Source organism: Orycteropus afer, unplaced genomic scaffold (assembly GCF_000298275.1).
Source record: "Orycteropus afer afer isolate SDZICR_OR568_19922 unplaced genomic scaffold, OryAfe1.0 scaffold00274, whole genome shotgun sequence".
Classification (NCBI taxonomy): Eukaryota; Metazoa; Chordata; class Mammalia; order Tubulidentata; family Orycteropodidae; genus Orycteropus; species Orycteropus afer.
In genome coordinates, this window is record NW_006921861.1 from 3,324,892 (window position 1) to 3,338,671 (window position 13,780).

Below are 13,780 nucleotides of genomic sequence, written 5' to 3' on the forward strand. Positions count from 1 at the left end.
CTGTGTCTGTGTTAATTGGTTTCCCTTTTCTTTGTTGAAGAGGGTCTGTGCAGTCCTTCTGCCTAGTCTGCCATCTTGCCAGAACTCCTCTGTCAATATTCTGCTGCAACCATTTTTTAATTATCTTCAGTAAGATCTTACTTGTGTGTGATATTAATGATATTGTTTGATAATTTCCACATTCTGTGAGATCAATTTTCTTTGGAATGGGTACAAATATAGATCTCTTCCAGTCATTTGGCCAGGTAGCTGTCTTCCAAATCTCTTGGCATACTTGAGTGAATGCCCCTAGCAGGGCATCCATTTGTTGAAACATCTCAATGGGTATTCCTGGAGCCTTGTTCTTCATTGCAGCTTTGACTTCTTCCTTCAATACCATTGGTTCTAGATCATATGCCACCTACTGAAATGGATGAAGATTGACCAGTCCTTTTTGTACAGTGACTCTGCATATTCTTTCCATCTTCTTTTGATGTTTCCTGCATCTTTCAATATTTTGCCCATAGAATCTTTCAATATTGCAACTTGAGGCTTAAAATTTTTCCTCAATTCTTTCAGCTTGAGAAATGGTGAGCATGTTCTTCCTTTCTGGTTTTCTAACTCCAAGTCTTCACACATTTCATTATAGTAATTGTCTTTGTCTGCTCGAGCTGCTCTTTGAAATTTGTTCAGCTCTTTTATCTTCTCATTTCTTACATTTGCTTTAGCTAGTCTCCATTCAAGGGCAAGTTTCAGAGTCTCTTCGGTCATCCATTTTGGTCTTCTCTTCTTTTCTCATCTTTTTAGTTACCTCTTGCTTTCTTCATCGATGATGTTCTTGATGTCATCCCACAATTCTTCTGGTTTTTAGTCACTGGTGTTCAATGCCTCAAATCTATTCTTCATATGGTCTCTAAATTCAGGAGGGATATATTCAAGATCATATTTTGGCTCTCATGGACTTGTTTTCATTGTCTTTATGTTGCATATTGCAACATTGAACTTGCATATGAGCAATTAATGGTCTGTTCCACAATCAGCTCCTGGCCTGGTTTTGGCTGAAGATATTGAGCTTTTCCGTTGCCTCTTGCCACAGACGTAGTCAATCTGATTCTTGTGTGTTCCATCTGGTGAAGTCTACGTGGACAGCCACCATTTGTGTTGTTGAGAAAAGGTATTTGCAATAAATAAGTCATTGGTCTTGCAAAATTCTACCATGTGATTTCCAGCATTATGTCTGCCATCAAGGCCAAATTTCCAACTACCGGTGATTCTTCTTTGTTTCCAACTTTTGCATTCCAGTCACCAGTGATAATCAACACACCCTGATTGCATGTTCTGTCAATTTCAGACTGCAAAAGTTGATAAAAATCTTCAATTTCCTCCTCTTTGTTTTTGTGGCTGGTACATATATTTGAATAATAGTAGTATTAATGGGTCTTCCTTGTAGGCATATGAATATTATCCTATCGCTGACAGCATTGTACTTCAGGACAGATGTTGAAACACCCTTTGTGATGATGAATGCCATGCCCTTCATCTTCAATTTGTCATTCCTGGCATAGTAAATCATATGTTTGTCTTATTCAAAACGGCCAAAACCTGTCCATTTCAGCTCACTAATGCCTAGGATCACTTTTTTAGGTCTTCCTTATTCATTGTCCAGCCCTCACATGCATATGAGGCAATTGAAAATACCATGGCTTGGGTTAGGTGCATCTTAGTCTTCAAGGAGCCATCTTTGTTCTTTAGCACTTGAAAGAGATCTTTTGTAGCAGATTTACCCAATGCAATACGTCATCTGATGTCTTGGCAGCTGCTTCTATTGGTGTTAATTGTGGAACCAAGTAATATGAAGTCTTTGACAACTTCAATTTTTCTCCATTTATCATGATGCTGCATACTGGTCCAGTTGTGAAGATTTTTGTTTTCTTGATATTGAAATGTAATCTATACTGCAGACTGTAGTATTCACTCTTCAAGTGCTTAAGTCATCCTCACTTTCAGCAAGAAAATTTGTGTCTTCTGCATATCACACATTGTTAATGAGTCTTCCTCCAATCCTGATGCCATGTTCTTTGTATAGTCTAGCTTCTTGCATTATTTGCTCACAGAGTACTGATTAAGTATCATGAAAGAATACAACCCTGACACACTTCCTTCCTGTTTTTAAACATGCATCATCCCCTTGGTCTGTTTGAATGACAGCCTCCATCATGATCATGGTATCTCCCCTACCAGGCAAGTATGAATAACAGCCTCCTGGTCTAGGTACAGGTTTCTTGTGAGCATGGATATGTGTTCCAGAATCCCCATTCTTCTCAATGTTATCCATAAATTTTTATAATCCCCACAATTGAATGCTTTTGCATAGTCAATAAAATACAAGTAAATATCTTTTTAGTATTCTTTGCTTTCAGTCAAGATCCATCTGACATCAGCAATGATATCACTCATTCCACATCCTCTTGTGAATTCAGCTTGCATTTCTGGAAGTTCTCTGTCTATATACTGGTGCAATCGTTTTTGAACTACCTTCAGTAAGATGTTATTTGCATATGATCTTAGTGATATTGTTTGATAATTTCCACATTCTGTGGGATCACTTTTCTTTGGAATGGGTACAAATATGGATCTCTTCCAGTCAGTTGGCCAGCTAGCTGTCCTCCAAATCTCTTGGCATAGCCAAGTGAGTACCTCTAGGTTAGCATCCATTTGGTGAAATGTCTCAGTGTTTATTCCATCAATTCCTGGAGCCTTGTTTTTTGTCAATTCTTTCAGTGCAGCTTCGACTTCTTCCTTCTATATGCTAGGTGCCATCAATATATATATAGATATCTATTTATGGGATCACTGGTGGTATAGTGCCTAAAGGATTTGACTGCTAACCAGAAGACTGGAGGTTCAAACCCAAATCTTCCTCAGTAGGAAGATTGGGCAATTTACTTCTGTAATGATACCACCTTGGAAACTCAAGGAGGGGTCTCTATGAGTCAGATCCAACTAGAGGGCAGTGAGTTTGAATTATAACTATCTATAAGGAGCTCTGGTAGTGTAGTATCTAAGATATTTGACTGGCAACTGAAAGGTTGGTGGTTGAAACCCATCAGCCACTCTGTGGAAGGAAGACTGGGTAATCTACTTCTATAAAGATTTACCAACTTGGACACCCAAAGGCGGTCACTATGAGTTGGAATGGACTCGATGGCAGGGAGTTTGGTGGTTTTTGTTTCGTTTTGTTTTTTAAACCTATCTATCATCTATCTATCTATCTATCTACCTACCTATATGGAACTCTGGTGGTGCAGTGGTTAAGGCACTAATCAAAATGGCTACTAACCAAAACATTGGTGGTACAGATCCATTAGCCACTGCACACAAGGAAGATGAAGCAGTCTGTTTCTGTAAAGATTCAATGCTTTGGAAACTCTATGAGTTTCTATGGGTCAGAATTGACTTGATGACAGTGAGTTTGGTGTTATATATATATTTCTACAACTTGTCATGTGGTCATAGCTGATATTTAGAACCATCTTCACTTATTCTGTATTCCCTTTATCTCAGTAAACACCTCAACTGGTCATGGTTTTTTCCAGATGAGGTATCCCAAACTTTCCTTCCTAAAGGGCCTGGGCCACTAGTAGTCATGTCAGAATTGGGTGGTTGTAGTTTTCCATTGATTTTAATCACAGGACATGGAATTAATAAGAGATGTCCTAAGGGATCTTCTCTATTCAGACATACTCCTCTTTACCTTTTTTATGTAATATCAACCCAATTTCCCTCTGGTAATCAGGATCAATCACACCAAGCAATACAATTTTGCCTGTTGATTCAGAGCCATGAAGACCTCAAAAGGGCCTATTGTTATTCTAAAAAATACAGTGAAATGGAATCAGTATTGTGTCTCCCAGTGGGAATATTCCTTATTTTGGAACTAAGACCTCCAGACCCACAGAACATAGAGTCACCGGGACAGAAAGCAAAAATCCATTTGCTGTGGAGTGGGTGGTGCAAACCATAATGTCCTTTGCCACTAACCAAATGTTGAAGGTTCAAGTCTACCTAGAGGCACCTTGGAAGAAAGGCCTGGTGTTACACTTCCAAAAAATCAGCCACTGACATTTACCTTAAACAGTACAAACATAATGTGCACATCTTTAAGTTATTTTAACTTGAAGAAAAGAACTACATTTTAAACTACAATTGAGGGATCTTACAAAAATGAAGTCTCTTTTATAAAATTTATAAAAGTGAATTGTATACAATTAGCAAAAAAAAAAAAAAAAGAATTAATAACATTTTGTAAGTAATGAAACATCATACCTTGGTCTTTTTCCCAATTAAAATTTAATATGTTTAATTTTGAATTGTATTATACTGAACTCTATATAATATTGTAGGTTGAACCTGCTAAGTTGAAGTAAGTAGTATTACCATTGTAACATTACTAAACTAATTTTTTTAAAAAAAAACTATATGTGTATGAATATTTATTTATTTATTTACACACACAGACACACAGACACACACATATATATATGGAGCTCTGGTGGTGTAGTGCCTAAGGCATGTGACTGCTAACCAGAGGGCTGGTGGTTCAAGCTCACCAGCCACTCCTCAGAAGGAAGGTTGGTCAATCTACTTCCATAGTGATACTGCCAGGGAAACTCAAGGAGGGGTTGCTATGAGTCAGATTCAACTTGATGGCAATGGGTGTGGAGATATATATATATATATATATATACACACACACACACACACACACACACATATATATATATATATATATATATATATATATATATTGATAGGTGCCGCTCCAATTTCCAACCCTTGATTCCTGGACTTATAAACCCTGGCTATTAGGGAAACAGCACCATATATTGGATCCTTGTTTAGAATATAAGCAGCCACTTGGGGAACCTGTTGCAGAGCTATGTCCTGTTTGGGACCACAAAAAAAAAACAACAACTTATGGAGTCACTTCATAAATTGGCTGGAATGTTGTTGCTGGTGCTGAGGAATTGGCTCTGACTCACATGTACAACAGAATGAAACACTGCCTACAATCCACACAATATTTGGTATGCTTGAGCTCATCCATGCAGTCAATGTCAATGCATCTCATTGAAGGTCTTCCTCTTTATTCCTGACCCTCTGTTTTACGAAGCATGATATCCTTCTCCAGGGACTGGTCCCTTCCAACAACATGACCAAAGTAAGTGAGACAAAGTTTGAAGTCTGACCATTCATGCTTCTGAGAAGCATTCTGGTTGTACTTGTGAAACAGATTTGTTAGTTTTTCTGCAGTCCATGGTATTTTCAATATTCTCCAACACCACAATTCAAAGGAAACAACTCTAATTCAGTCTTGGTTATTTTTTGTCCAACTTTCACAAGCATAATGAGGTGATTAAAAATACCATGGCTTGGGGTTAGGTGCACCTTAGTCTTCAAAGTGACACTTTTGCTCTTTAACACATTAAAGAGCTCTTTTGAAGTAGATTTACAAAATGTAATACAACAAGTCTAATTTCTTGACTGCTGCTTCCAAGGGTGTTGATTATGGGTGTAAGTAAAATGAAATCCCTGACAATTTAAATTTTTCTCCATTTATCATGATGTTAGTCCAGTTGTGAGGACTTTCTTTTCATTATGTTGAGATGTAATCCAGTCTGATCTTCATCAGTAAGTGCCTCAAGGCTGCTTCAGTTTCAGCAAGCGAGGCTGTTTAATCTGCATATTGCAGGTTGTTAAATAGTCTTCTTCCAATCCTCATCTTGTGTTCTTCTTCATACAATCTAACTTCTCAGATTATTTGCTCAGGATACTGATTGAGCAAGTATGTTCAAAGATACAACCTTGATACACAACCTTCCTGTTTTAAACCATGCAATATTCCATTGTTCTGCTCAAATGATTTCCTCTTGCTCAATGTACAGGTTCCTCATGAGCACAATTTATTGTTCTGGGATTCCCATTATTTACAATGTTATCTATAATTTGTTATGATCCATACAGTTGAATGCCTTTGCATACTCAATACAGTCGAATGACTTTGTATACTCAAATAGGTAAGCATATTTTTAGTATATGCTTGCAGTCAAGATCCACCTGACATCAACAATGATATCCCTTTTTCCACGTCCTCTTCTGAATCTGGCTCGAATTTCTGGCAGTTCCCTTTCAATATATTGGTGCAACTGTTTTTGAATTATCTGTAGCAAAATTTTACTAGTGTGTGATGTTAATGATATTGTTTGATAATGTCTACATTCTATTGGATGATCTTCCTTTGGAATGGGCAAAAATATGGACGTCTTTCAGACAGATGGCCATGTAGCTGTCTTCCAAATTTCTTGGCATAAACTACTAGGTTTCTTTAGTGCTGTATCCACTTGTTGAAATATGTCAGTGAATATTCTCTCAATTCCTGGAGCCTTGTATTTTTTGCCAATTCCTTGAGTGCAGCTTGAATTTCTTCCTTCTATATCACTGGTACTTAGTCAAATGCTGTCTCCTTAAATAGTTGAACATCAACCAATACTTTTTGGTATAGTTACTCTATGTATTCCTTCCATCTTCTTTTGATTATTCCTGCATCATTCAATATCTTGCCCATAGAATCTTTCAATATTGCAACTCAAAGCTTGTGTTTTTTCTTCAGTTCTTTCAGCTATAGAAATATTGAGCACATTCTTTCCTTTTGGTTTTCTGATTCCATATCTTCACACATTTTGTTACATTACTTTAGTTTGTCTTCTCGAGCCATCTTTTGAAATCTTCTGTTCAACTCTTTTGTTTCATCACTTCTTCCATTAACTTTATTTATTTATTTATGTATTTTTCTTCCTTCTTCCATTAACTTTAGCTATTCTCCATTCAAGAGCAATTTTCATTCTCTTCTTTTCTTACTTTTCTGTCTTTTTAATGAACTTTTGCTTTCTTCATGTATGATGTTCTTGATGTCATCCCACTAGCATTTGATGCATGAAATCTGTTCTTCATATGGTCTCTAAATCCAGGTGGGATATACTTAAGATAATATATTTGCTCTTGTTGACTTGTTTTAATTTTCTTCAGCTTCAACATGAATTTGCATATGACCAATGGATAGTCTGTTCCACAGTTGGCTCCTGGCCTTATTTTGACTGATGATATTGAGCTTCTCCACCACCTCTTTCCACAGCTGTAGTCAATTTGGTTCCTGTGTATTACATGTGGCAAGGTCCAGGTGTATAGTTGCCCATTATGTTGTTGAAAAACAGTTTTTGCAAAGAAGAAATCATTGGTCTTGCAAAATTCTATCATGAAGTCTCTGGCATAATTTCTTTCAACAAGGTCATATTTTCCAACTACCAATGATGCTTCTCTTTTTCCAACTTTTGCATTCCAAACAGCAGCAATTATTCATACATCTTGATGGTATGTTTGGTCAATTTCTGACTGTAGAATTTGGTAAAAATCTTCAATTTCTTCATTTTTGGCTTTAGTGGTTGGAGCGTACATTTGAATAACAGCAATATTAATTAGTCTTCCTTGTATGCCTACAGATATTATCTTATCATTGACAGCATTGTATTTCAGGATAGATCTTTAAATATTCTTTTTGATAATGAATGCAATGCCATTCCTCTTCAAGCATAGTAGACCACATGATTGTCTGATGTCTGATTCAAAATGACCAGTATCAGTCCATTTCAGCTTAGTAATGCCTACGATATGGATTGTTATTTGTCCCACTTAATTTTTGATGACTTCCAGTTTTTCTAGATTTATACTTTGTACATTCCTTGTTCTAATTATTAATGAATATTTGCAGCTGTTTCTTCTCATTTTGAATCATGCCACATCAGCAAATGAAGGTCCCAAAAGCTTTACTCTATCCATGTCATTAAGGTCATCTGAAATTTGAAGAGTCAACTCTTCCCCAGTCATATTTTGAGAATCTTCCAACTTCAGAGGCTCATCTTCTAGCTATATCAGAAAAATGTTTCATTGCTATTTGTGAAGTTTTCCAGTAATATATAAGATAATGTATCATGATATTCATAATGTTTTAGTGACCTTTTTTTTTTTTTTCAAAAATGGTTGGCCTCATCCTTCCTCTTAGTCTGTTTTATTCTGGAAGTTCTGCTGAAACTTGTCCACCATTGGTGAACCAGTTGGTATTAGAAATAACAATGATATAGTTTCCATCTTCACAGCAAGATGCAAGCTAACATGGTAAAATAAACTGACAGAAGCGAGATATGTGGCTTCAAAATCCAAAGAGGCCCAAAATGCATTGTACATTCTTTCTAGTTGTGGGAGGAAATGGATGCAATAATTCATCCTTCACTTTAGTAGGAATATTGACATACCACAAAAGCACTGTTCCCTTAGAAATTTCACCAAGGTGAAAGGCACCTGAATTTTTTGGGAGTTAATTTCCTACCCTTAAGCATGCAAATATCTTACCAATAAATCTACAGTCATTGCTATTTCTTCCTAAAACAGTCTAATAATATAATATTATCAGTGTGATGGACTGGTATGATGTCTTGTGAAAGAGAGGTGATCAAAGTTCCTGGCAACTATATTATGACATGTTGTTGTATTATCACATAGCACTGGCGATTGACCTATCCCTAAGGTATTACCATATGGGTGTATTGCTGACCTTGCCTGCTGAAGGCAAACTGCTTCTGATGATCTTTCAAACCCAGAATTGGTAAAGGTCATTACCTGTATATTAGATATCATGAGATGTATTAATTTGCTCAAGAAATGAAACCACATCTGGAACCACAAGTGTAATTTCATTCACCACCTGGTTAAGTTTATGATAATCTATTGCCATTCTTCAAGATCTATCCTTTTTTGCACAGGTCAAATAAGCAAGTTGAATGGAGGATGTGATGGGAATTGCCATTCCTGCATCGAATCCTTGATGATGGAATTAATCTCTACAGTCCCCCCTATGAATGTAATATAGCTTGTGGTTTACTATTTTCTTAGGTAAGAGCAGTTCTAATGGCTTCTACTTGGTTTTTCAAAAAGACCCTTACTCCACAAGACAGGGATCTACTGTGGGGGTTTTGCCAGTTGCTGAGTGTATCTACTCTAGTTATACATTCTAGAACTGGGGGAATTACTAGAGAATGGGTTTAAGGACTCACTGGACTACTGTAAGATGGACTTGAGCTAAGAATGTATTGATAACTTGATCTCCATACACCCCCGTTCTGACCAGTGGGTCATAGTGATGTTTTGTGTCTTACAGAATTGTTGCAGATTCAGAGCCAGTGTCCAATAATCCCTGAAAATCTGATTATTTCCTATTTCCCAATGAAAAATCACTCTCATTGAAGGCCCTAAATCCCTTTGGGGAATGATGGAAGAAAGACTAACAGTATAAATTTTTGTCAGTTTAGTGGGGCCTTTCCTCATCAAGACCCAATCTCCATGTCATTTAAGGGGTTATAAACTGCCTCAAGTCTGGGAATTGATTGAGGGGCCATGATTCTGTATTCTAGTGGTTCTAGATAGACTGCTGTTCATGTAAACTCCAATCTTCCACTTTTACAGATAAAGTAAATATGTAGTAGATGGGAACATCAATTTAATTCCTGCAGATATCACATCTAAGTAGCCAATGCCCTAAGACTTTAAAAGTCAGACTATTCTGATTACTGCTTTGATTCTGCTTTCCATGGTAATCTTGTTACCATATCTGTGTCAATTAAATGCTGCCACTTACCTCCTACCAACATGGGGTCCAATCAGACCCATTTTAGTCGTAGGAAGATGACTTAATTCAACTAGGGCAATTCCCACTGTCAAATATGGCTTATATAAAATAGCAATCATGGATATCTTCAAGAATGCTGGGACTCTCTTCACAAATTTTACCTCAAAGTTGTGATAAAATGTGTGTCCTCTGGACATTTCATGTATAGGTCTATGAGTCTAGTTCGGTAAATGAACTTTAACATGTCAACTACCATAAGCCTTTTGATACCTTTCGTGATGATTAAGGTTTTGTATCTACTTGGCTGGATCATGATTCTAAGTGGTTTAAGCAATATGATGTATTCATTCTCATGATGATATCTGATGTAAGATGGTCACCTGAATGATGAGATGCTGTGAGAAGCTAATCAGTTGAGAGGGAGTTTCCTTAGAAGTATGTCCTACTTATAACATATGTATAGATGTCCTGGGGGAAATTCTTGGGCTTTCTGATGGATCTGGATCTTCGATATAGCTTATCATTATCTGGTTTTGGGAGCTGAAATGTGGCCTGTCTTATTGTCTTCTGATTATGAAATTTTTGCCTTTGCAGCCTAGGACACCAAAATCCATCATTTTACCTGTCCATCTTGGATTTATCATCTACAAAAGCCCACTTGCTATACTACCTAGTGATCTGGGGTTCATCAGCACCTTCAGCTGCATGAGTAAGGAGAAGCCTCCAGCTTGATGTTTGACTCACAAACTTGGGACTTTCTAGCCTCTATGACTGTGTGAGTCATTTCTCTGACATAAATTTCTCTCTCTTTCTCCATACATACATGTATATATATATATATAAGCTTTACTGGTTTTGCTTCTCTAGAGAACCTACCCTAAGTCACCTTCTTCTACAGTATATCAAAGCAGGTCTTCTACTTCAACTTGATTTAGTGTAGGACACCACATAAACCAAGTCTCAGTAAAACAACCAAGTAAACTATTAGATCCTTTCCCCTCAAGCTGAAACATTGCATGAAGAATCTCTACTTAGTGGACCAAATCAATTAACTCAGGCTAATCCCATGTTATGTTCCATGCATCATTATCTCATGCCCTTAATAGGTATCCTCATACATATTATCCAGGTTTTTGTTTGTAATATTAGAAAAAATAAAGTGGCTGTTTTTCAGTGAAGTATCCATCTTCATGGGTCACTCTTTATACTTCACCTTTCGGGGTTATCTGGGACTTGAGTCGAGTTATAGGTGTAGAAGCACCAATGATAGGGTGGTTCCTATGAACATTTAGCAAAGTCTTGTAAGGCATCTGCCTCAGGCAATGCCACAGACAATGCCCTGCATACCGTCTGATATCTCAGACAATGACTCAGCAGGCACAACTGGCTTTACCTCATAAGATGGTTATAAGAGTGTTGGTTCTGCTGACAGGAGTGATTCAACAGAGTTTAAGGACTCAATGTCCTCATCTTCCTGATTATCTCCCCTTATGTCCTCATCTGAAATTTCAGGATCCCATTTTTCTTGTCTTTTTTATTTTCTATATTGTTTCTTTGCTTCATTTGCTTCATTTATTTCTTCTCTGATCTTTATTATTTCCTTACGTCTGGATACTGTAGGTTTCTTTTGCTGCTCTCATTCTAATTGTACACTTCAAAAGGATGACTTTTATATTATGTGAGTTATATATCAATAAAGCTGTTATTAAAAAAAAATTAGCAGCCAGTGGAAGCAGCCTAAAGGGTGTGGGGACAGGAATGAATGTATCAAGAGCATACTTCGGGTAGGTAGGACAAACATTATTTCATAAAACTCTTGTAATTATATGTGAATTGAGTAAAAATGTAGAACTTTTATTCTTCCTGCAGATCATAACAAGGAGCTCTGGTGGCATAGTGGATAAGGCATTTGGCTGCTAACCAGTGGTTCAAACCCACCAGCTGCTCTGTGGAAGAAAAAATGGGGTGATCTACTTCTGTAAAGATTTACAGTCTCAGAAACCCAGTGGGGGTTGCTGTAAGTCAGAATTAACTGGACAGCAATGAGTTTGGTTTGGTGTTTTGGTAGGTCATAATACAAGTATATTTGAAAGCTACTTCCCTGAAGAATATGTGGTATATGCCTCTGGAGATACATTAAGATATTTCTTTGCAGTACTTGGAAGAGCAAAATACTGGAAACAAATGAAATGCCAAAAAACAGGAGTAAGTTTGGCATTTCATTTGTTTCCAGTGTTTTGGTACCAGATGGTACCTTCCAGTACCTATATTTTCCAGTGGGAAAATATAGGTACCAGAAGGTCACCTGTCAATATGGATGAATGTCAGAGACTTAACACTGAATGGCAAAGGTAATTTGGACAAGAACACCTATAGAATGATGTTATATACGCAAAATGTTAAAAAAAAAATGCAAGCCACAAACACTGTATAATGTTGTTGTTGTTGTTGTTATGTGCCGTCGAGTCAGCCCCGACTCATAGCGACCCCTCCTTGGGTTTCCGAGGCAGTATCACTAAGGAAGTAGGATTGCCCAACCTTCCTTCCGAGGAGTGGCTGGTGGGTTTGAACCGCCAGCCGTCTGGTTAGCAGGCAAGTGTCTTAGCCACTATGCTACCAGAGCTCCCAATACTGTATATAGTTTAGGAATTTATTTAGGAAATGTTTGAAGAACTGTGTGAGCCTAAGAAATACCAAATCAGGACTGGTTACTTGTGAGCACAACAAGGTATAGGTAATTGGGGAGAGCAAAATAGGGCAATGTTTTATTTCTTAAGCATATCCAGTGTATATTATTTATACATTTTGGTATCTTTTAAATAATACATAACAAATGACATGACTTTTTTAAAAATCTCATTTTGTGGGAACATCATCAGTATTTCACAATGAGGTGTGACCTATTGATTGACACCATCCACTCTTGGAAGAAGTTTCTGGGAACATACAGGCACCAGAGCATCAAGGAGAAATAAAGGAGATCCCCTGCTGAGGCAGAGACAATTACCCCCACCCACCCCCACACATTCTATTTTGCCTCCTGCTCTGTACCAGGTGCTTTGTTTCCTCTGCCCTGAGCTCCTGTGACTCCTTAACCCTGCCATACATGCCCATCTTTATGGTAGTGCACAAGGATGGCCCTCCTTGTGTCTGCACCCATCCTCATGATGCAGCTTGGAACCTCCTAGGAACTTCTCGTGAATTGCTCCTCTCATGGCCAACATGGTGTCCTTCGGGGATTTCAGCTCTGAGTACCATTCTACCAGAACACCATCTGTTTGTGTGCTTGTCTTCGCTCTGGCCTGAGTCACAGGATGGCAAGAGTTATCTTGAACTTATTTGCTGTATCCACAGATCACAGCTCAACAACTGGCACAGATGATGCTCTTGGTACATATGAGACGATGAAGAAATGAAATTAAAATATCTAAGAAAGGACCAAACAATGATTCACATCAGTCACTCACATCATAGGTGAATGAGTACCTCATCCCCTGCCTTAAGAGTATGGTGGATGAATCACATGGTAGAGATAGTCCTTGGAGTGGTGAGTGTTGATGGCATGATGTGAGTGCAGACAATATGGATTTCAGACACCATGCAATGGTGGCTCTTCATCATAAAACTCCCATGATGATAACATAAATGAACCTCTTTCCTTCTTTTGCATTTTGGAATCTAGGAATCATTTTGCCTCTATATTCCTCCTTTTCTTAAAAATTAGATGAACTGAATCAAAGAAAAGAAAATATTTAGGGATAAATTTAAAAAAAAACAAGTCCAAATCTTGTACATGGACAAAGATGAAATGTTCTTGAAAGTAATTAAACATCTAAATAAATGGGAACTTATCCAATGCCCATGGATTGGAAGACTAACTGTTGTTAATATGGCAATATTTCCCAAATGTATGAACACAATCTATATGAAGATCTCAGCTGTTGTTGTTGTTGTTAAGTGCCGTCGAGTCGTTTCCGACTCATAGCGACCCCATGCACAGCAGAACGAAACACTGCCCGATCTCGGGCCAGCCCCACAATCCCTGCTACACTTGAGCCCATCATC